The sequence below is a fragment of the Panthera uncia genome, chromosome A2, assembly GCF_023721935.1.
Source record: "Panthera uncia isolate 11264 chromosome A2, Puncia_PCG_1.0, whole genome shotgun sequence".
NCBI lineage: Eukaryota > Metazoa > Chordata > Mammalia > Carnivora > Felidae > Panthera > Panthera uncia.
Window position 1 is genome coordinate 71,239,372 of NC_064816.1, and position 20,762 is coordinate 71,260,133.

Consider the following 20,762-nt stretch of genomic DNA (forward strand, 5'->3'; position numbering starts at 1 on the left):
CCTGAGTTTTGTTTTTCTTGCTTCCCATTCACAGGTGCACACTTTCTCTTTCGAGCTTAATTCAAACTTCTCAAAATGTTGGTCCTGACTTATGGCAGCGTTCACGTAAGGTAACGGGAGGAAAATATTGTAGTACTTCCCCTGGTGGGAAGTGTGGCTCCAGAGAACCCTTGAAACACTGCTGAGATTCCCGAAGCCCTGATTTATTTCATCATGTAATTCAATTATTGAAAATAGCATTTTTATATCTTCCAATTCTCTTATATACCAAATTACAAAAGCCAGATCCTTTCTATTAGCGTTGGATAACGTGTGGTTTAGCAGGGTTATAAAAAAAAATAAAGGTACTTACAGATTTAGTATAAACTGTGATTAATTTTTATTAAGAGGATACATTTATACATCATAAACTGACAATTTATTTGAAGATCTTTTTTTTTCCCTGTGAGTTGGATACTTCTCCTCTGTGCAGAATGCAGAATTGTATATGAGATATTTGAGTGTCTAAAACGATGTATGATAAATGAAGCAGCATGCTACTTATACGCTTATCATGTTCCCTGACTAGCAACAGGTTCAGCAAAGGGCACAGCCAGTAAATGAAATTTTCCACCAGGACAATATATCATCACAAGAAATAGATGCGCTGGAAACTTACAAGCTTGCTCAAGATGCGGACAAGGTGTGAAATGGTAAAAAATGAAAAGCAGAAGCATCATCCAGTAAATTTCAAATTCAACTGCATATTTGTTGGGGCTGATGCTTTAATTGTTTCAAACCATGGGAATGAGGGGAAAAAATGCAAACACTATCTGAAGGCAGAAATAAGTTTCCACAACAATTGAATTTATAAATTGTTTTTATCCTAGACACCACCGAAGCAAAGAAAAGTAAGAGTTATGGAAATGTATTTAACTGCCACAATATTAATTTGAGAGAGAGACAGAGAGAGACAGAGAGAGAGAGAGACTTTATATTTGAGCAGTGTTCACCATGTTTAACCTTGAGCAAATCCCTTGGTATTTCTGCACCACAATTTCTTCACTTGCTAAATAGAAGGTAGGGACAAATAATTTCTAAAGTCTCTTCCACGTAAAGAAAAGTCTGTGGGTCTCTGATGCTTATCTCTGAGCACTCAAAAGGAAATGGTCAGTGCGGTTTGTTTTTCACTACATGTTATATTAATAGTTTCGAGGTAGGATATTGTAATTGTGTTTGGCAGCTTAACATACAGATAAGAGATCTACTGAGGGAAGTTCCAGAAAATGCAGATACTCCTGTCCAGTATTTCATTTCAATAATGATCGTATCTCAGGAGTTAATCCGCTCCTCTGGCTCCCAAGTCATCAAATGATGCTCTTACTGGGAAAGAAAACTTGCAGGTGATCCAAGAGGTACGGGCTCATCTTTCCCTACATAAGGGTGGTGTGAACCAGGGGACACCAAGGCCCTCTGTTGATAGGCACCATGCATATAATTTCCCTTTGCTAGCTACTTCTGGTGACAGTGCAAAGTGACAGTCTGCAAGGGTGAATTACCTGCCGCATAGTGTCAATAGGTATAAATTACAATAGACCCAGGTGACAGCTATTCTAAGAAAGGGCTCTCTGTATGTTAAAAAGCTCAGTGGAGACAATGCAAGGGGAATAAAGGGATAAAACGTAATCTGATCTAGACTGAGTTCTTGTCACAGGCTGAAACCTTGACTCCTGGAGGAGAAACCCAGGGAACTGGGAGAAGAAAAGGCAGTGTGATGTAGTGGGTAAGGCAGAGAGACCTTGTGTTTTGCTTTTTGCTTTTTAAGTAATCTCTATGCCCAACATGGAGCTCGAACTCACGACCCCGAGATCAAGAGTCGTGCGCTCTACCGACTGAGCCAGCCGGGCACCCAGAGACCCTGGTTTTTAATCTCAGCACCACCACTTACCGTGTGACCTTGAACAACTGAAACGGAGACGACAGTAACCACCTTGCAAATCATGATGTGTATAAATGAGATAATAAATGGAAAGTCCTGAGCACAGTACTTGATAGTTGGGAGCTATTTTTATTATGATCTGCCCGGATACATCTATTACACTGCTTTTGTTGCTACCTTTTTCTGTTATAAGAATGAGTGGCTATAGATCTGGGTCGGATAAAGGTAGGCTGCTAAGAGAGGTGAGCATGTGAGTGGTAGGTATTTATACAGTGAGGAAAGGAAAAGGTGGCATAATGTTAATTAGGAAGGGAAGGGTAGCAATCATAGAATGTAAGAGGTGAAACCAGAATCACCACCTTCGCAGCGTAGAGTGGAACATCAAAGGACAGCAGAGTAGGGATCTACAAGGCATCAGAAATGCATGCACTGAAAAAGGAAGATAGATGTTTTGTTGGATTAGCATGAAAGAATAGATTTCTGAACACAGTGAGAAAGCCAAGCCCAGGGAGTAATGCACAAGACAGCTTATATTCACTTAGCAGTCTGGCAAAAAAATTATTTTGTTGGCTGATGACTTATCTGGATAGTTTTACCTCTGGAAAAATGTTATGTGTAACAGAAATAGATGGGAACGATGGCATTAATGATGCATGGAAAATGCAATGTGTTGGCAAGAAAATTGACATTAGTAGAGAACAAATTTCTTGATAAGTCTCGATTAAGCAGTAGTTTTGCTCTTATGAAAAAGGGGTGAGTGGTATTATTGCAGCCAAAGATGCCTTCGCAGCGAGAGAGAGGTCGTGTATGAGGCAGCCAAGAGGCAAGCAAGAACAGAAAGCAAAGAGAGTTTCCAAAGTATCACTCTGTGGTCTCATTCCTTTACCGTTGGCTTCCTTAACACACAGCAACACTACTACACTCTGTGTTCACCTGAAGGTATCACTGAATCCAATAACTGACAGAAATTAACCTTCTGCCCATCAAAACTCATGGAGGCAAGGCTTAAGAGTACCCAGGTGATGGCAGCGCACAACACCAGGGGGCGCCATTTACACTGTGTTTTCTGGGATGAGGGGCCTTAGAACGCGGTGAGCACTGCGCTTTTGCTGATGTTTAGAGGCCCACAAAATATTCCCGTTCAGATTCTTTTCTCCCTCAATAATCTAATTTTAATCACGAAGAATCCTTCGAGTGCCATCCTATTCAATCTTTGAGTGAGCCAATTTTGTCATTGAAAGGGAAACATGCATTTATCTAACAGAAATTACAATATCCTTGGATTATTTTCCACAGCGTGGGACGCTTATGGCGCTATATGCCCAGCCTACCCTAAAGATGTAGTTTCCATAAAATTTATACTAAAATAAGTGGGACAGGAGGCCCACATATATATGGGTAGCAGAACATTAAAGATTCAACACCGCCTTTCTCTGTGCTGAATACCATTTAATGAAAAGTCTCAGAGGAAATATCCACATGTCCTGATTTCACAACTGGGAGCCTGGAAAACACAAGTGGGGACAACTGAGCAGATGGATTGATATAATTAAAGTTATCGGGTTTTATGTTTTTTTAAAGACCCAGTATGCAGGAGAAAATGAGTCATCAGGAGGTTCAGCAATGTAACCATACTGTGTGCCGTGATACTCACGCGTCCCCTTTGTTCTGGGAGATGGCTATCGTTCGTTCGCAGAGCCCTGGCCACTGGCATTGGTAGTGTGGCCACACAGAGGGAACGCAGGAAGGAACAAAGAGCCCCAGGTCCTTATCCCACAACCCAGTTCATCACCCAACCTCCTGGACATGCTTTTGCCTCTGTGTAATCAAGGGAGGGGCAAGGATCATCCTTGGAACAGACCCTTCCTGCCACCCCAGAGAATGAGAACAAATAGTAGTGTGAGAAGTTTTGCAGTAACAGATTTCTAAAAAAAAAAGTGTTAAAATGCTGGGGCGCCTGGGTGGCTCAGTTGATTGGGCGTCTGACTTCAGCTCAGGTCATGATCTCGCAGTCCATGAGTTCGAGCCCTGCATCGGGTTCTGTGCTGACAGCTCGGAGCTAGAGCCTGCTTCGGATTCTGTGTTTCCCTCTCTCTCTGCCCCTCCCCCGCTGGTGTGCGAGTGTGCGTGCTCTCTCTCAAAAATAAGTAAACATCAGAAACTTTTTTTAAATATTAAATTGCTGACAATATTGGCAACTTAATTAGAAGGGGGTAATGATAATTTTGAGGCAGACCAAATGCTAATTGAGATTGGATACAACTTAATGTAAATATATTTTGGGTAAGACAGATAAGACCACCATTTCTTTTGTTCTCATTTTATCTCTATATTCTATTAAATTATTTTGTAAATTACCTGTGGGTATGTCTACCTTTCCCACTCAACTATGAGCTCTGTCTTACTTGTGTTAGAATTTTGGAATGGAGAGAATTGGGCAAGGTGCTGGATACCTGGTACCTCCTGAGCACAGTACGGGGTAGTTAATAAAATGTCTGATCCATAAATGAATGAATGAATGAATAGCACATAATTTGTAAGAAAACATCTCCAACATACAGTAAGGTACAACATGACGTACAGTCAGCTCAAACACTGTTTGACGATAAGCTTGAAAGCATAAAAACCAAAAAATAGTCCCCAAAAGAACAAAAATATTACACGCAGAGTCAAGAAATTTTGTAGATGTTCTTGAGAAAGCACAAAACTTCATTTCATGGGCAAGTCCTTAGATTAATGCCATGGAAATTGATGCCACACCAGAAGATTCCTCCCTTTTAGTACACCTTATTTCAGGCAAATGGCATGAACTGTACCTACTTCTCATTTTAGCATGTCATGGCCACATAAAATGATTATGTGCAAAAGTATTGCCACTGCAATAGTATTTGCTTGATATGTTGAGTTCAGTGAAATCATTGGTAGCAAGAAGTGAAAGGAAACGTACCAACACATTCAGTGTGGGTTTATTGTGTTTAGATCTTACAATTGTAATAACGGAGTACTATTCAGATTCATTCAATAGGTATTTGAATACCTACTATATGCTAGAGGAAGCTGTACATATTCTTATGAAACTGCATCTTTTCTATTAAGGAGTTCTCAGTGTGATGATCTTGGTCACAGTCTCAGAGACACTCTCCTTGGTTTCTAAGCTTGGAAATGCAATGTTTGTCTTCCTAGTTGATGGCCCCTACCATTCATCAAGAGTCAGCATTTTAATCTGATTTGTATTAGGAAACTGGTAAGTGGCACTTGGTCCTTCTAGTCTAGAAACATTTTCTTTCTTTTTTTAATGTTTATTCATTTTTGAGAGAGAGAGGGAGAGAGGGAGTGATGGAGCGTGAGCGAGAGAGGGGCAGAGAGGGAGGGAGACACAGAATCTGAAGTAGGCTCCAGGCTCTGAGCTGTCAGCACAGAGCCGACACGGGGCTCGAACTCACAAACCACGAGATCATGACCTGAGCTGAAGTCTGATGCTTAACCGACTAAGCCACCCAGGTGCCCCTAGAAACCTTTCCTCTCTTCTCTCCATATTTTTTTTTTCTGAAATCTTTGTAACCGATTTTCCTGTATTTTGGGCTTGGAAAGTGGAAAAACTTGTAGGCATTTAGTTAATATCTGAGGAACATGTTAAAAATAGTGTTTATTCACATGGTAATCACAAAATCATACATTTTATCTGCTTTGAAAATTGTTGAATATTTATACACTCCAGAGCTTTATTTGTACCAGTTTATGAGAAATCTTCATAATGAGAAGAATTTAATGATAGCCCTATATTTTGACTTTTATAGAAGAAGCACTGAGAAAATTATACACATCTTTTTATATCTATTGCTAGAAAATAATTTGTAGTTGTTTTTAAAAATTTTTTTTAATGTTTATTTATTTTTGAGAGAGAGAGAGAGAAAGAGAGACACAGAGAGAGGGAGACACAGAGTGTGAAGCAGGCTCCAGGCTCCAAGCTGTCAGCACAGAGACCGACGTGAGCACAGAGGCTCGAACTCATGAAACTGTGAGATCATGACCTGAGCCGAAGTCAGATGCTGAACTGACTGAGCCACCCAGAACCCCCATACTTGTCTTGAAAGGGTTAATAATCATTTATTTGTGGCATAATGGAGTAGACGTGAACCAGGGTTTTGGGAAGCAAAAAACACGGGTTCAAATTCCAGCTTACTTAATAGCTATTGGTATTAATCAGGGCGCACCAACTGCGCCAGGAAATAATCCCAATTTCTTGACGGCTACATGCGGTAAAAGTTTTTTCTATGTCCCATTAAGGTCACATGAGGGGCAGTGGGAGCTCTGCTCCACAAAGTCATTCAGGATCCAGGCCATTCCCTGGGGCCCCTGGAGTCCTCCGTTGGACTCTGTATCTGGCTAGCAGCCGAGGGAAGAGAGAACACGCAAGAGATTGTGTAGGGGAAATTTTTAGGAGCCCATCCTGGAAGCAATCTCACTTCACCCATCCCTAGGCCAGGATCAGTCACAGAGCCCCACTTCAGGGCCACAGAGGATGGAAAATATGGTCCGGGAGGAAAAGGAAATAGGGTTCAGTGGACACAGACTAAATATCTCTGCTGCACCGCTCCACCTTTCACATGGCAAAATGTCATCACATATAAAAAGGGTATAATTTTACGTATTTCACAGAGTTGTGAGGGTTAAAGAAGATGTTTGTAAAGCATAAAATAAATGCCTGGCATATGACATGCTACATATTATTATGGCTGTTTTCCAGGAATTTGACTCCATAGCAGATTGAAATTTCTTATGAGGCTAATCCTATTAAACTATGAAAGACTGAAATAATTTTTCAATCAAACTAACAATATTAAGACTCTTTTCTTATCTCAATTCCTAGCCAGAACACACTTTCACTTTGAGATTATAAATTCCATCAGGTTTCTTTTACCCTTTGTCATTTTTTTTTCCCTCTAACATTTTTTTTAATGTTTATTTATTTTTGACAGAGACAGAGAGAGAGAGAGACAGAGAGAGACAGAGCATGAGTAGGGGAGGGGCAGAGAGACAGGGAGACCCAGAATTCGAAGCAGGCCCCAGGTTCCGAGCTGTCAGCACAGAGCCCGATGTGGGGCCCGAACTCACAGACCGTGAGATCATGACCTGAGCCGAAGTCGGATGCTCAACCGACTGAGCCACTCAGGCGCCCCTCCCTCTAACATTAATTCTCTAATTCAGGGTTTCTCAATCTTAGCACAATTGGTAGTTTGGGCCTGATAATTCTTCCCTGTGGGGTCTTTCCTGGGCTTTATAGGATTTTTTTTTTAGTTTTTTTAATGTTTATTTGTTTGTTTGTTGTTTGAGAGAGAGAGAGAGAACACACTCGTGAGTGGGGGAGAGGCAGAGAGAGGCAGACAGAGATCCCGAAGCAGGCTCCACTCTGACAGCACAGAGCCCAATGAGGGACTGAATTCATGAACGATGAGATCATGATCCGAGCCAAAGTCTGACTCTTAACCTACTGAACCACCCAGGTGCCCCTAGGATGTTTATTAGTAGCATCCCTGGTCTCTACCTTCTGGACGCTGTCCCCACCCTTAGTGGTAACAATTAAAACTGGTTCCAGACATTTCCAAATGTCTCCTGCTGGGGTTGGGGGATTACTCTCAGTAGAGAACCACTACTCTAATCTTTGTTTAAGCATTTTGCTGCACTACCAGCACACTGGCCTCTTTTGGGGGAAGCTAGAATGGTAATTTTCAAATGTCAGCAATAATATTCATCACACACACACCTAAAGAGTCACATTAAGGACATTGACCAGTACTGAAATTCTTCCTTTGCTTATTTAAGAATGGCAAAAGCTATTTGAATCAGTTCTTTTTTATATAATTTTTATTTATTTATTTATTTATTTATTTATTTATTTATTTTCATGTTTATTTATTTTTGAGAGAGAGACACACACACAGAGCGTGAGCAGGGGAGGGGCAGAAAGGGGGAGACACAGAATCCGAAGCAGGCTGCAGGCTCTGAGCTGTCAGCACAGAGCCCGATGCAGGGCTCGAACCCACAAACCATGAGATCATGACCTGAGCTGAAGTCGGACGCTTAACTGACTGAGCCACCCAGGCAACCCCTATTTATTTATTTTTTAATTTATAGCCACGTTAGTTAGCATATAGTGCAACAATGATTTCAGGAGTAGATTCCAGTGATTCATCACTTACATATAACACCCAGTGTTCATCCCAACAAGTGTCTTCCTTAATGCCCTTTACCCACTTAGCTCATCCCCCCTCCCACAATATTTGAATCAGTTCTGAATCTTCGGTTGGACCCCTAATAACTTTCCCCCTTTCTGGATTGACTTGCAAATTCTCCCGTTGCCATCGCAAGAAGAAATGCTACATGAAGAGGCATGAGGTTGCTCCAGTTAATCCATTCAATTCATTGTTTTAATGAGCACCTACTGCTAGCTCAGCATACCGGAATTACATAATCCAACTCTGCCATCTTGAACTTTTTACAGAGTTTATGGGGGCCATTTTAACTCCTCCAAACCAATGGCAGGTAAAGACTCCCAAGTCACTGTAGCATTACAGTGGAAGGATCATGGGAGGTGTAGCCAGAGACCTCAAGTTCAAACAGACCATGCTGCTTCCCAGTTGTGTTGTTGTGGGGAAATTCTTGAATCACATCTGTGCCTCGTTTAACTCCTGCGCACAGTGAGGAGAATAATGCCTATTCCCAGAGTGTATGGGGGAAGGAAGTGAGATGCGTTTTGAGAACACTCAGCATTTGGCACAGGCTCTGTAAACGTGAACCGGATCTGAATCAGAACACCGTCACTCACATCCTCAAAAGGTTTGCGTTGCCCACCCCCCCCCCTCTTCCTCACCATGTCTAGGATCACCTGGGTTGTTTAGGGCAAAGATGGCAAGGTAAATAGGGACACTGCTCTTGTGAAACACCCACCTGTTTCCCTAACACATACACCTGGAAAGTGTGGATATGGATGACATCTTTTGAGTAGATAATATCTGCATCACTGTGGAGACAAAACTTTGATCAGCAGTGGGTCTTTATACGTTTTATGTCTATCAGCTTACACAGTGAGTAAATCGGTAAATCAATGATTATATCAGGTCCTCAATCACTAATATTCTCCTGAAGTCATTCAGGCCACAGGATGAGGATATAAGGTGATGTTTTTTCCTCCCTTCTAAAATGATTCCCAAACCCCAGTTGGCCGATGCCTGGCTTGTGATTTTGTTTTCTTATAAATATTTCTGGAAGCATTATGGGGAAATTATACCTCGAATGTGCAAGTTCATTGGAATCTTTAAGAGGAGGCTTGGACCAGAAGAGGAGGGAGAGGAACCTACCCGCCTGGATAAGTGGCCACTGGTGAGGAGGGGACACAAAATGAGCGACACTTGAAGAGAGCAAAGGAAGATTGAGGGCTCAGAAACAAACCTGGCCTTGTTCACAGTTTTGCCAAGGCCTGGCCCTTCAGACAAGAGTTTGTCTTTACCTCTTACAGATGGTATACTGAGGTAGCGGGGGAAGGGCCTCAAACCAAAGCTGTCCTGATAGTCTGTCTCAAGTTCGTTATACACTCACAGGCCAATGTCAAGAGGGCTACTGTCTTCCCACCAGAGCAACCCATCCACCAGAAGCAGAGTATATTTAAAGCTCTCTTTACCCAACAGAAACTTAGGGCCGAAATGGATCTCCTCACCTTATTCCGCGGCGGGCACTTGTGGCCTGTGATAAGAGAGCTATCTGATTACAAGGGATGTTCTTGTGGTTAGGAAAAGGGGAGGGCCAGGAGACTTCCCCGCACCTGAGCCTGGTCCCCAGGGTCTGTTTACCTCGTTGACACTTTTTGCAGAGCCGGAAGACACTCCCAGGACAGCGATTGCAAACTCACGCATGCGCCTGGTTGCAAGGGTCTCGGGTTTAACAGCTATTAATTAGGGTAATGATTCCCAGGGCTGCAATTACAAACCGAGAGATCCACTTAGCATCTCTTCTTGAATCTCTTGTTTCTGTAATGCTGATGTCCCTAAAAGATTCATTTGCAACCACTTACTGATTACATTTACTCCAGTATATTGTTTCAGATGGACAGGACGGAAAGCCAATACGGAATATTGACCTCAGCGGCATCCTGTGATTACTCGGGCTGCCCCAGCTATCATTAACCACCCCATCTTATTTTCTGAGTTGCCACAAACACTGCTAGTGACAGATCTGTGACCTTTCCCCTAGAAATGCTATGAACCGAATGCCCTGTAGAAATGACAAGAGGGATGGATGTCAAATGGTTGTTTAAATGCTACGTCAGCACCCACAGCTTGGGTCTTGGGTACTGACGTTAGAGGACATTTTGGTGGGGGGCTGTTTGCTTTCCACTTGAAGGAAACAACTAAAAATCAAGCAAAAAGGATGGAAGCTATAGGCCATCCTCTGCCTCCAAAAACAGATATTTTGAGCTACCTCTCAGGAATAAATTTTCAGTTTTTTACAATTTTATTTTACATCAGAAGAGATGTCTCAATTTAAGTCATCAAAAAAAATCCAGATTCAACGTATAATTTGAGCATATGATTGAAAATGCAATTAAATAAACAAGGCAGAATTCTCTTATACTCTGATTATATGTGTATTTAGGTCAAATGTACAAATCCAAATATTGTGGGTCAAAAAATGATTCCTGAAACATAAGAACTGTGTAGAGAGAAAGAAGGCAGAGCTGTGTCTCTGGATGAAGCAAGAGTGTAGGGGTGCCTGGGTGGCTCAGTCGATTAAGTGTCCAAGTTCGACTCAGGTCATGATCTCACAGTTCGTGAGTTTGAGGCCTACGTGGGGCTCTGTGCTGACAGCTCAGAGCCTGGAGCCTGCTTCGGATGGATTCTGTGTCTCCCTCTCTCTCTCTGCCACTCCCCTGCTCACACTCTGTCTCTGTCTCTGTCTCAAAAATAAATAAACTTAAAAAAAATAATTTAAAAATGTAGGAAAGGAGGGAATCCAGCTCCACACCTTCTCTGGTCCCATGCCTACGATAGAGTGACTTCCCAAAGAATCTCCCTATGGCCTCTTCTTACAGAACAGTAGGCTCAATCCAGGCAGGGCATTAAATTCAACCAGGGAGTTTTATTTTATTTTATTTTTTTAAGGTACCCATGTCAGGACTTACCCTGGACCCATTAAATCAGAACTCTGTGATGGACCTAGAAATGAACATTTTCTGCAAGGCTCCTGGCGATTGTGATGGGCAGAACTGCTTGAAAGTCACCACTATAGTTACAAGAATAGAAAGTTACCACTCTGGTTGAAATAAAGATGGCCCAGTTTAATCTGTTGAGATAACTAGCTATTTTCTTATTAGAGAACATAGAAAAAAATGAGGAACTGCACAAATGAAAAATACTTGATGAAAATAATTTAAAATAAAGGAGGACAACTCAAACTGCCAACCCTAAATGTAAGATTTCCCACATTTAATGGATTTATCTAAATATAGTACAAGTAAGTATCAACTTGGCCAAAGACTTTAATCTTTAGAATTTGGAGAAATTCTTCCTACATTCAGCTGTGCTTCCTGGAGGAGGAGATGAAAGGAAAGAAAATAATAAATATGAAATGGATTTTGAAATTCTAAGGCAAATGATTTCGTGGCTTATGCTTCAGCACAGGGTCAAAGTATTTACACGATATCAAATGTTTAAGTTACAGTAATTCAGAAATTATATACTTTGAAAAAGTTATGGCTATCTGTAAAGAGAAAGAATGGCATGTGGACTTAAACCCACGAGGTATTCTCCCTTTTAAAATTTATATCAGCTGGGGCGCCTGGGTGGCTCAGCCGGTTAAGCGTCCGACTTTGGCTCAGGTCATTATCTCATGGTTTGTGGGTTTGAGCCCCGCATCCAGCTCTGTGCTGACAGCTCAGGGCCTGGCACCTGCTTCGGATTCTGTGTCTCCCTCTCTCTCTGCTCCTCCCCTGCCCATGCTCTGTGTCTCAAAAATAAATAAATGTTAAAAAAAAATTAAAAAAGAATTTCTATCAACCAATTAATACTGAAATCTGGTGGACATCTCAAACAGAGACAGAAGAATCTTCTTCACTTGTTTCTTTTTTTACTAGAACATACTTCTCTGACCACAGAAACAACAGTGATTGCTTTTATAAAATTGGAAGAGAAAAGGAGGAAATGGGCAATTTCTGAATGATTCCTTTCTAGGAAGGAATGAATTTACCATTCTGCTAACATGCTCCAGCTTTTGGTGAGATGTTCGTGTTATTTTTGAACCCACCCCCCACCCCCAAACACACACCAGAAAAAGAAAGAAACAGTTTAAGGTAAAAGCTTTACATTCAGTACACTTGCTTCTTTTGTGTACATTTTGGAGGTTCTTTCCTAGACATTACGTAAACAATGCAGAACTAAGAGGAAGAGTTGCAGTGTTGCTTTTAAATGTGCGGTTAGATTGTATTTGCAAGCATTTGATGTTCTTCTTTAATAACCTCAAGTAAAAGGCTGAATGCATTCAACAACAGTAGCTGAAAAAAGTGCAATGAGTCATATTATAAGAAAATGGAGAAAAGGATACAGGACTCTCCACTGAACACGATCCTATATTGTAGGCAATCTGTGATAACACCCTTTTCATTTCAGTTCAGTCCCATAAAATTACCACTAACATTACAACTCATGCAGAACACAGATAAATGTAAAAATGTCACAGAATTCTTCCAGATGGGACTTTTAGTTCCACTAGATCACCATCTACTTTTTTACTTGTCTAATATTTCATTACAACCTTCCATAAGTTAATTTTCTTTCCACTGACCATGTAAATCACAAATCAATTTTCATTTAAAATGCCTGACTACAGATTGCTCCTGAAAGCTCAGAGCATATGCTTCACTGAACTTCTCCAACATCCTTAATGTACATTAGAAAAATGTTGTGTTTTTAAAAGTATTTTTTTTAAAGAATTAATTTTACATTAAAATCTGGCATGAGACCTGGGGCATCATCCTATTTTTCCCCCTAAAATGCAGATGCATTTGTAAGATGTGGGATCACATGTGGTCAAATACTTGTCAGGACAAAATTGACAAATATGGCAATATTTTATACCAGCAGAAAGTACAGCACATTTACTAAAGAACACACACACGTGTGCACACACATGTATTACATATGGGGGCATGTGGCTATAGAGCCTAGTTTTTAAAAAAATTATAGATAGAATTTCAGATAAAGCCTCTGTATCTTTCATATCTGACAATTCTGTGGATGTTTGGGTGTGGAAATTTTGCCTGGATGGGAACATGCTTTGGAATCTGGTTTTCTCTTTAATGGAGAAGAAGGAGTTGAAACTCAGAGCACTGAGATTTTCTCAGAAATATTCAGACCAGGGGTGCCTGGGTGGCTCAGTCGGTTGAACATCCAGCTCTTGGTTTCGACTCAGGTCATGATCTCACGGTTCGAACCCCTCATTGGACTCCATGCTGATGGCGAGGAGCCTGCTTGGGATTCTCTCTCTCCCTTTCTCTGCCCCTTCCCTGCTCTCTCCCCATCTCTCTTTCTCTTCAAAAACTAAATAAACTAAAAAAAAAAAAAAAAAAAAGGAAAAGAAAAGAAAAGAAATATTCAGACCAAACAGGGCATCTTATGCTTTTGTTATGAGAATGTAAAATATTCCCATTAAAACAATAATGTGGGAGGGAGTTGGGCAGTTATGGAAAAAAACATCATTATGAAACAGGATTTGTTTCGAGTTTTAGCTTCTTAATTAAATGTTTATTATTTTAATGGTATTCTGAATTGAAGAGATTTTTTACATTTGGTAATATTCCTAATTTCTCTCAAAAGCCTGTGAAATTCAAAGTGCTTTAACATCGGTTTGGTTTTTTTTTTTTTAGATTCATAAATGGTATTTTTATGTGAACACAGTATTGAAATATTTCAGGTGAAAGTGCTTTGAGTTCTCATTTTTAAAATACAGTTGACAGATGACTATTAAGAAGCAAATAATATTCTGGAACAGTCAGGAGGCAAGAAACAACATGGAAGCCTGTCCCTGCAGACTCAATCACATTTACCGAGGGACACCCAGAATTTCTGAAAAGCCGTGATGGCAGGGGTGGGGTCTGTCTTTTTTTCTGTACTATGTGAGTGAACGTGCTATGTGACAGAATCAGGGGAGTGATCAGCCAGTATTATTTTTTCAATAGCAGTGATTGCTTGTTTTGTTTGTTTGTATTTCATAATATTAACCACCCTTATAGCCAACTAATTATATTTTTAGATTGCTAGTTGGGATAAAGTAAGGAATCGTATCTACGGTTCTAAGATGTTGTGTGCTGGGGACTCTTGTTAGTATCTGGCTCTAACAGCCTCACTTTCATCCCTGTGTAGGAGATAGTCAAGCTGAAGATACACCTGAGCATGAACCTGGCCAGGAATGCTGGATAGCTTGCTGATTTCCATAGCTACCTCTCCCATTTTGATTGGATGGGAAGAAATGCAACAGCATTGGTGTTTTGAACTACAAATATTCTCAGAGCAAGGCTTCTGCAGTTGGAAAAGAACTACCTGGGAAACACACAACTTTCTGGCTGGAGTTTGGCCAAGAAAATTAATGCTATTTTATGGCCCACTCATTAATCTCCTGAAAACGTAGGCAATACAGTTTTATGAGCACCCCTGACTTTATGATTTTGAGGGGCTTTTGTATACCTCCTCTTTTCTTTCAGGCAACCTGCCTACCTTATCCTGCATTCTGTTCTCCGCCAGAGTGGAGGGCAGACTGTAGTTTATGAAAATGAAAAACCGAACAAAATAAAATTTGCTGGTAGAGTGTAGCTCTACTGTGGTTCACACTTGACAAACAATAGCATCTATTGCACATGAAGATGTACCAGAAATGTCTAAGAAATATATTAGGCATATAAGATTGGACAGAAATGTTAAAGTGAGGAACAAGCTTACTTCTTAAAATATAACTTGAAGCTTTCAATGATGAAAATTTAGGCCAGAATAAAACAAGAACTAGAGCATAGCACATTTACTAGAAAAATAAACATCACACTCTAAATGATTTGAGAGTGGTTTCTACCAGACTACTGGTAGAGCATTTATGGCATTCAAAACAGAAAATAAAGAAATACCCTGGCATGGAAGAAATTCTCATGATTCAGAAAGGAGCTTTGCTACCCCTCTCAAGGGTAGGGAAGATTTCGAGACTGAAAAAAATGCCACGAAGGAAAAGAGAACTATTGGCTAGTTCCCGAATCCCTTCATAGGGTACTTTCATTGAATTCCAACAGTTAGCATCCACTGAGAGGGCCACGACTTGAAAACACTTATTTTATTATTTTTTTAAAGTTTATTTATTTTTGAGAGACAGAGCATGAGCAGGGAGGGGCAGAGAGAGAGGGAGCGAGGGAGACACAGAATCTGAAGCAGCCTCCAGGCTCTGAGCTGTCAGCACAGAGCCCGACACAGGGCTCAGGCTCACGAACCATGAGATCATGACCTGAGCCAATGTCGGACGCTTAACCGACTTGAGCCACCCAGGTGCCCCGGAAAATCTTCTTCAAGGAAAAATTTCATTTTATCTACAGGGAAATATGTTTTTTGTTCAGTGAAATCTTTCATTGTAATGGAAGTCAATAGGAAAAGAACGTTTGCACGAAGGGAATTTCTTTCATGACAAATATTGCTAGTGTTCACTTGCATACATAAAACATTTATATGCATCTGAAAATGTAAATCCAGCTGCAATTATCGCTGTAATTGTCCCTGTAACATTTATCATCTGCAGGACATGAAGCAGAAATCGGGCAACTTCTAAAGTGTGCATTCTCTCTGTAGGGTGATTTTCTCCTTCGACTATTAGGTTATTTGGAATATACCGAACTGTGAGTAAGCAATATCAGAATTCAGTAGGTCATTAATTATTGTCTCAGAAACGTTCCTTCAACCACAATGGGATGCCTCTTCACACCTGGTAGTATAATTATTGTCAAAACAATACAAGAAACAAAACCCAGAATTTAACAAGTACTGGAGAAGACATAGAAAATTGTAACCCTATGCATATATCCCAAGCATCAAAAGCAGGGACAAACACATTATTTGTTTGCCCACGTTCATGGCAGCATGCACTGTAATCAAAGGTGAAAGAAACCCAAGTATCTCTTGACAGGTGAGTGAATAAACAAATTGAGGCATATACTTACAATGGAATATTATTCAGTCGTAAAAAGGATGGAAATTCTGACACAGGCTACAACATGGATGAATCCTTATGACACTACACTAAGTGAAATAAGCCAGTCACAAAAGGACAAATGCTGTATGATTCCACTTACTGAAATACCCAGAGTACTCAGCTTTCTGGAGCCAGAGAGTGGAAACGTGAGTGCCAAGGGCAGAGGGTGATGGAAAGTTAGTTTACTGGGGGACAGAGTTTCAGTTGCAAAAGATGACAAAGCTCTAGAGATGATGGTGGTGATGATTGCACAATAATGTGAATGTATTTAATGCCACCAAATAATGGCTAAAGTGGTAAATTTTATGTTATGTATATTTTAACCATAATTTTTTAAAAAACAAAAAAAAATGAGGAAGGGGCTTAGAATCTGGCAGTGTTACAAAGATTGCTTCAACTCTATTTGTAATATTTCCTTTTTAAGTTTATTTTTATTTATTTTGAGGGAGAGAAGAGAGCAAGTGGGGGAAAGGCAGAGAGAGAGAGGGAGTCAGAATCTCAAGCAGGCTCTGCGCTGTCAGTGCAGATCCCGATGCGGGTCTTGAACCCACAAACGATGCGATCATGACCTGAGCAGAGATAGAGTTGGATGCTTACTGACTGAGCCACCCAGGTGCCCCTGAAATATTTTTTAAGAAGAGATATGAAGCAAGAAGGGGAAAATGTTAGAGTTTGATAGAACAGAAGGAAGGCACACAGGTGTTCGCTGTACTCCTCTGTTATGGTTTGAATATTTCAAACTTAGAATATTATTTCCACATCCTTAATAGATACAAAACTTTGTTAAGCTAATAAATTAAAATTTATTTTAACTAAAATCAAAATCAAAATTTAAAAATATCCTAAAAATAAAAATTAAAGAGTATTTTCTATGCTTTTTCCTGAAACTGAGAAATGTCTTAACTTATTTGTGATCCCTTCTAGTTATTTATTTTTGAGACCAAGGTTTAGCTGAATAACCTTGGGCATCCGCACAGAATTTGGTTTACTTAATAAGAACCATAGATGTATCTGTCACTCAAGAACATCCCAGAGGGTTACAATATTCGATATATTTGTAATGGGCTTGTTGCTTTCTTTCTAAAACTTTCAGTAATTCCACAAAGAATATTCTGAAAGTTCCAGAAAAAAATTAATTTAAGTCGCTACCAAATTGAATGCTTGAAATGTTTAGGAATTATCTATGTGCCAAGGATGAGCTATCCAGACTTGATCCACCTAGAGAAATTGACAAAAGGGAGTGGCGAAGACTTTTCATGGAAAAATATTAGACTGACCTAACATGGACAACCTTCTTGCTTCCCATATATAGAAATTGTGACCAAAACATGTCAAAACGTTAGATATACAGGCAGAAAGGAACATGCTCAGGCATCAGAAATAAAAAACGGTAAGACCACTAACTGACACCCTGGCACCCTGAGGGTGGACAGGGGTCAGGACTGTCCAGCATGGGGCTGATGTTTGGCCACCAACACTGGGGCAGGATCTGGGCCTTGGATCCATGTGAGAAGAACTGTTTGAACAGAGCCTTGTTCTAAAAATCCAGAACCCAGAATTCATCTCAGTTCATGATTTCCATGCCCGTGTGGGGCTCTGTGCTGACAGCTTGGAGCCTCGAGCCTATTTCAGATTCTGTGTCTCCCTCTCTCTTTGCCCCTCCCCTGCTCACACTCTGTCTCTCTCTCAATAAATAAACGTTAAAAAAATTAAAAACAAAAACAACTATCTCTGCTTAAAGTGAGTTCAAAATAAAAAAATTCCTTATGACATAGGGACATAGTCCACTATGAATAAGAGAGAGACAGCAATTATGAATTAGCTCAAGTAGTTAAGCTAAAAGGCAGTCTGAAGAAGATTATAAAATAAATATTTTCCAGTGATTAAAGAAAGCTAAGAACAAAGAGAAGCCATAAAGGAAAAAACTTAGAACACCTAGAAATGAAAAATGCAGTTTTTAAAATGAAAAAATTAAGGTTAAACATATGATTAAATATAACTACAGAGAGAATTAGAAGACTGGATGTTAGATATAAGGAAATCAAAAATGTAGCACAAAATATAATGTGAGAGAAAGTATGAGAGACTGAGAGACATAGAGGACAGTGGGTGGGTAGTGGGAGTTCCTGGAGGAAAGAATTGAGAGACCGGGGGAGAAGAGATGATGACCAAAATGTCAGGAGTCCCAAGCCCCAAGCAGGATAAATAAGAATAAATCCATACCCAGGTCTTTCACAGTAAAATTGGTGAATCCCAAAGACAAAAAGAAAAATCTTAACATCAGCCATGATTTTAAAAGATATTTTAGGGGCACCTGGGTGCCTTAGTCTGTTAAGCATCTGACTTCGGCTCAGGTCATGATCTCACAGTTCATGAGTTTGAGCCCCGCATCAGGCTCTGTGTTGCCAGCTTAGGGCCTGGAGCCTGCTTCGATTCCATGTCTCCCTCTCTCTCTGCTCCTCCCCTGCTCACACGCTGTCTCTCTTTCTCTCTTAAAAAAAAAGTAAACACTTAAAAACTTAAAAAAAAAGAGATATCTGTGAAGAAATGACCATTAAACTGACAATATAGTTGTGATCAGCAAAAAATAAAGCCTGGAAGATAATTGCTCCATTTGCTGAAAATATTAACTATTAACCGAGAATTGTAAGTCCAGCTACACAATAGAAAATAAGGACAAAAGGAGAATTTTAAATAAAGGAAACTCAGTTTATCACTCAAAGATCTTCATTAAAAGAATCAGAAAGCTCTGAAAGGGAGGAATGGGATATAAGACATAATGATGGGTAAAGAATTTTGCAAATATAATGAAAGCTAAGAGGTTGTACACACAATAGTATGAAGAATAACTAACATTGGGGAATAATAGTATAGAAGACGGCAGGAGAGTATCAAAAAGTTGCAATGTTAGTTAGGAGGAAAGATAAAAATACTGATATGACTCCTTAAAACACATATCCCAAATACAGGGATAACAACTGAAAGAATAAAATTGGATGATTAACTTCTAATCCAGTAGGTGGAAAAAAAAAAAGAAAGAAAGAAAACTCAACAAATCCATTAGAATGCAAGAAAGGAGAAAAAGGGCAGAGAAAGCATGATAAAAAACCCACAATTATTATCTACATATATCGACATGGACAAACCTCGAAAGCAAAACGCAGAAAGTAAAAGGCAAGATACAAAAATATACCTAAAGTGTGCTACTTTATGTCAAATTTTAACACATCAAAATTATAGTATATATTTATAGTACAATACATACTATATATTTCACGCATGTATGTATGTATAATATGTGGTAAATTCATAAACACACGCACTGGAGGGGTAGTGGTTACTTCCAGGAGTGGGGAATACTGTGGAAGCCTGGACAGAAGCAGCAGAAGATTTTTAGCATTAATTATAATGTTTCATTTTCTAAGATAATAGATCTCAAGCAAAGGTGGCAAAATCTTAACATTTCTTAATTCTAGACCAGTTGAGCATATTTTCTCTATGTTTCAAAGTACAAAGTATAACAATTTTTAAAAAAGAAAGAGAACTTTAGATTCTGGTCAATGGAAGTTGGTAGTAAAAACTGTAAATTGTATCCTTTTTTATATAGATAGATAGAATCCCAAATAGTTCCTAAACTACAGCAGAGAACTTATTAAATGTAGTCTCTCTAATTTTTGTCACTAAAGAGGACCCTTTGTGATTTTCTGCTTGAGGGTCCAAAACTTAAATGTATGCTAATTATGTTTATTTTTAATGAGCACAACTTTTAATTAGTGCCAAATGTATATGGGATTTAGGGAGGTCCTCCAGGCTGGGCCAATGCTATCCTATGGAAATATAATGCAAGCCACGAATGTGAACCACATCCATAATTTAAAATTTTCTAGTCTCCATATTTAAAAAAAAATAAAAAGGAATGGGTGAAATTAATTTTGATGGTATATTCTATTTGACCTAATATATCCAAAATATCTTTTCAACATGTTATCAATATAAAACTATTAATGAGATATTTGCAGTTGTGCAGATTTTACATCTAGAGCATATGTCAACCTGGAGTAGTCACAATTCAAGGGCCCAATAGCCACATTGCTGTCATTTTAGATTTTGCAACTCTAAGTAGTAAAAGTACAGTAGTCCCCTTTGATTTTTTAATTAAAAAATTTTGTGTAAGTTTATTATTTCTGAGAGAGAGAGAGAGAGAGAGAGAGAGAGAATCTCAAGCAAACTCCATGCCCAGTGCAGAGCCTCATGTTGGGCTTGATCCCACAACTCCAGGATCATGACCCAAGCTGAAATCAAAAGTAGGGCACTCAAATGACTGAGCCAACCAGGCACCCCAGGAGTCCCTTTTATTTGCGGTTTTGCTTTCCATAGTTTCTCTTACCCACAGTCAACCATGGTCTGGAAGCACATGACCCTCCTGCTGACGTCATCACAAGGTCAATGGTGGCTTAGTACTGCGTCACAGCGCCTACCTCATGCACCTCACTTCATCTCGTCACACAGTATTTTAACATCCCACATCAGCACAAGGAGGATCAGTACAGTACAGTAAGATCCTTTGAAAGAGAGA

At 39.8% G+C, this 20,762-nt stretch overlaps 1 protein-coding gene across 1 annotated transcript in view; it reads right to left on the reverse strand.

The window, feature by feature from the left end:
* Window positions 1-20,762, reverse strand: part of POU6F2 (POU class 6 homeobox 2) — a 461,044-nt gene that overhangs the window by 222,966 nt on the left and 217,316 nt on the right. The gene's annotated exons all lie outside the window — the stretch shown is intronic.